Source organism: Peromyscus maniculatus, chromosome 10, assembly GCF_049852395.1.
Source record: "Peromyscus maniculatus bairdii isolate BWxNUB_F1_BW_parent chromosome 10, HU_Pman_BW_mat_3.1, whole genome shotgun sequence".
Taxonomy (NCBI): Eukaryota; Metazoa; Chordata; class Mammalia; order Rodentia; family Cricetidae; genus Peromyscus; species Peromyscus maniculatus.
The window spans coordinates 90,284,387-90,289,175 of record NC_134861.1 but is presented as its reverse complement, the minus strand read 5'-3'; positions in this window follow the sequence as shown (position 1 = coordinate 90,289,175).

Sequence of the window (4,789 nt, the reverse complement as noted above, 5' to 3'; positions counted from 1 at the left end):
TATATTTAGATTTTGTTACTGAAAGTTTGCTGTCTTCCTTTGGTTGAATCCTGAATTCTTGTAGCCTTGCATTGTTTTCTGTAGGCTTGAAGGAGTGAACATCTCTTTCAGGCCTTAAGACGACCCTCATGAGGAAAGTTCTTTACAGGTATGTGGCTATGAAGACATTGGCAAGGACAGTCACCTAGCCACTCTGTCCTTGATGGTGAAGGATGCAAAGGTCATCTAGCAAAGCTTGTGATGTCTGTGGTGGTAACAAGAGCTGGAGGGTTCTGTTGTAAGGACTCTATCTATGTCTTTCTTCTCTCCTGCCAGGAGAAAGACCTTTGTGGTATTATGCTCGGAGATTGGCTCAATATACTGTGAGTCAACTCTGGCACCTAGGATGTATGCAGATTTGTGATGGCAACTCTGATGGACATCTAGGGGGCGGGTAAGTGGTCACAGCTCTAGGCTTGGTGGGGAAGAGTGTATGTGTACCTTGGCATGAACTCTGAGCACCTCCACTGATGAGAGTCAGGGTTGCAAAAATGCTGTTTTTCTTTGGTGGCAGAAGCTGGGTGTGTCTATGAAGGTGATGGGAGTTCCTAGGATTCTGGGCAGCTGAGCTCTGCTGTGGATTTCTTCTTTTTACTTGATTTCAGAGAACAGGATAGCAGATAGCAAAGGGGGATCTGTCTTTATGCATGCAACTTTGAGTTTTGTGCCTCCGGGCTTCACTACCTTCTTCATTGTGATCCAGACTTCTGAAATTACTTTTCATGGCAGATTTGTTAAATTATTGCTTTTGGAAAAAACATGGACTCAGATCTACTTTCTGAGTTTAAAATCGAGTCTCTCTCTCTCTCTCTCTCTCTCTCTCTCTCTCTCTCTCTCTCTGTGTGTACACATACATACATACATACACACACATATACATTTGCTTGTGGAGGGTAATCAATAGCATTGACACTAGCCTGTAATGCTTGCTGGAAGAGGGGAGGTCAAGGGAACCCCTTTTGTTAACAACTCAAAAAGATGTAACCCATCCCTCGTATTGGGGTTGGTGTATGATGTCCAGTTGGGGCACTCTCTCCCCCAATATGTTAACTTCATTTAGAATCCTTTTTCATCTGTGTATAGTTCAGGCAATATAGAGCAGCAGGTTTCCACAGAGCTTTTGAAAGGCCGTTAGTGTTCATCATCGCTCCTCATACTCCGTCCTCTACTCTGCCCTCCCATCCCTACTCCATTTCATCCCCTTGTTTATGCACAGGATCAACACATGAATTTCAGCTCCCTTAAACCCCATATTTGCTATTTTCAGCACCTTATGATAACAGTCAGGTTCTGATGATTCCTTTCAAACATGAAAATGGAAAAACATCTTCAAACACTTTTTAAAGTTTGGTTTTATTTATTTTTATTCTTTGTATGTGCATGAGTGTTTTGTCTGCATGTATGTGTACCTTAAGCATTCAGTGCCCATAGAGGCCATCAGATTCCCCTGGGACTGGAGAAATTGATGGTTGTGTGCCACTACGTGGGTGCTAGGAGTCAAACCTTAGTCCTCTGGAAGAGCAGCACCCAGGGCTCTTTCTTAACCACTGAGCCATCTCTTGGAAATAATCTTTTTCCTCTTCCTCCTCCTCTTCTTTTTCTTCTTCTGTTTTTATTTGTTTATTTAATTTGTTAGAAGTTTGGACAGTTAGTATAAAAAAAAAGAGAAACAGATAACTGTTTTATGCTTAGATACTTGCATTATCTATTGTTTTTATTTATCATTATTTATTTACTTATTTGTGTGCCTATAGAGGGCAGAAGACAGCTTTAAAAGAATCAATTCTCTCCTTCTTCTGTGTGGGTTCTGAGTTCAGATCCTCAGGCTCAGGGCAGCTGTCCTCCCCCCTCCTCCACCTGGGCCCCTAGCTGTCTGGGCATGGGGGAATGTGTTTCTATTTGCAAGACAGGTTTTCTTTGGAGAGGATTGCCTCACTCTGTCGAGGAGTTCTGTGGTTGTATAGTTTCAATGTTTTCTCAGTGCTTTCTTTTCTAGGAAGGCAGAAAGAACAGCTCACTGGCTGCAGCCTATTGCTCTAACTTCCAATTACTCATTAGCATTGTGCTGAAAGGTGGGGGGAAGAAAAGGTTCTCTGATGTTCAAGCTAAGGGTTATCCTTGAGCAGAGGCAGAGGTGCTGAGAGGGAGCCATGCTGGATTCATAAACTCAGTCTTTAATTCCCTTTCACTAGCCAGGAAATAAAATCAAGAATGTGAACCTCTTTGGGCTGCATTTTGTTGCTCCATTTTCTGTCATCATCCCAAATATTTATTTATTTTTAAAATTTAAATTATCAGTCTGCCTTGCATATGAGCCACTCAGTAATGAATTAAAATGGCATCACTCCATGCAAAACTATGGAGTTTTACTAAGATAATTCTTATGCTCTTAAACATTAATGTACATGTAAAATTTGAATTTTAGAAAGCTTTTTAGAGGTTTTAAAATATCCAAATGCTTTATTTCTGATTTGGACTTAAAGACAGGAAGAATGGGGGACACAGAGTCACAGGAAAGTGGCTATTGTCTTTTAAAGAGGGCCTCTTCTCTTGTCATCCTCCAGTATCTCCATCTATAGTCAGGCAAAAACCCAATTAGTTATTAATTGATGTGCATTAAAATTCATTAACTCTGCATGTGAGGTCTGGACTATAATTAACTGTCTTTCTTACCTTTTGTTCTGAAATCTCTTGGTAAAAGATCCCATTGCTAATAAGAAGCAGGGAAACAGTTTTGCTGTCTGTCGTTAGAAGCAAGGTCTCCAGAAGGTTGTGCAGTTGAGTGCCCATCATGTCAGATCATAGCCATGTGGCGTTGTCAAGTCTTTAAAAATTAATTTCTCGGGTCAAATTTATTTTTGAGACATTTGAAAGAAAGGATCGATTGGAGTAACAGAATTTTTTGGTGCAATGTTTTAATCTGATTAAGATCTTTACATATTTAATGAAACTTTGTATATGTCTTCCACCAAATCAAAATTTATATTCAGTTGAAGAAGTAAAGAAAAAGAACAACCTTGCAATCATGCAGCTTCAAATAGCTTTGAAAGTAGAACAATTTTAAACTGAATTTGTGGAGATCATAGCATAGTTTCATAAGAGACACCTAGCAAATGAATGATAGACAAAATAAATTTTTACTGCATACTCAACCGAAGGAAGAATTTTCCTGAGTAGTTTGCAGCCAGCTTCTGAGCCGATATTTGGAAAGATTTACAGTAACAGTTATTTTGGATCTTTGGTATCTGTAATCTACCAATATATATATATATCAAAATCTCTCTCATCTCAAGTGTCTTCAAAGTTGGGCATGATGAGAATTATGTACAAACCTTATTTAGGTGGAGATTCTAACCCATTTTGTAGTGGATCCATCTGTGTGTAGACTCAAATGAGAAAGAAAGGTTAAAATTCATAAAATTTAGAGGAAAACCATTAAGAATTCTTGACTCGGTCTGCTTCTTTGCTCCGAATTATACTACTGGAGCTCTGTGGTTTCAATGACTTTCCTAAAGTCAAGGTTTTGCTAACTATTACCAGAATGCTGGCACTCTGCTCTCTACCTAGTGTATAGTAAGATATTTCTAGTGCTTAATGAACATAAGACTTACTCTCAATCTATAAAGCTGTCATTGATGTTTACATTAATCTGGATGTGCTGTCTGCAGGTAAAGATAATTAACTACATGTAGCAGCTAATATTTACTTTAGTGCTAACATGTTATAGCCACATGTGCCAGCCTCCTATTAAATAATTTAACCCTTAGATTAGCTTTGTAGATCTATCTCATATAATCCTCTTTGCTTAACAAAATGAAGATGTCAAATAATATGCCCAAGTCTGAACTTCAAGAAAGGTGACCTTTGTTTCTGAACATGCCCACTCACACCCCAGACTATTGCAATGGTGGCCCATTGCGGTTAAGTGATCTATGTGAATGCAATCCCATCTTGTAACTATTTTTAGTAATTCTCAAAATGTATTAAAATAATTGCCCATTTAAGTACAAACCAGACAATTTCCTCCTGCTTCTTGCTGCTTTGGGTTCGCACTAGATCTGAAGAGAGAAACAGGTGATAAAAGAATTCTGTTTTGGTATTGTTAAACTTAAGAATGTTGCTCATAACTTCTCTTTACTTAAAACCTTCCTGTGGCCATCTACTACACTGAGAACAGAAGTCAGATCTTCACCCCATCCTGAGGCATTATGGGATCTCAGTCTTGTTTATCTGTTTGTTTTCAGCCTGTTAATGTTTTTTCTACTAATTACATTCCAGCTCCAGAATCTTGCTTGTAGTTCTAGACTAAGCCATGCAAGTTTTTCATGGTGCTTTGCCCTCAGATTATGTTACAGAAGATTAGGAGTTAAAACATTAGTCAGGTGTGATCAGAAAAAAAAAAGCCTTATCCCTTACAAAGAGCCCTTGGTGCTGTTTCAAAGGACTGGAGTTTAGTTCCCAATACCCACATCAGTCTCACTAACATCTGTAACTCCAGCTCTAGAGGATTGGGTGTCCTTTTTTAGGTCACCATGGGTACCTGCACGTACAGACGAACATGCACAAAGACACATGGCCAAACACACGTACACACATACATAAAACAATAAATCCTTTTTTAAAATTGAAAAAGAAAAATAATATTAGGAGATAGCTCTGAGTATTACTTACATTCTGCATACCATGTGTCCCCAAGCACCTCTTAAGAGGGATTTCTTGCCCCAGGAGAATGGGAGAGAATGGACATGTG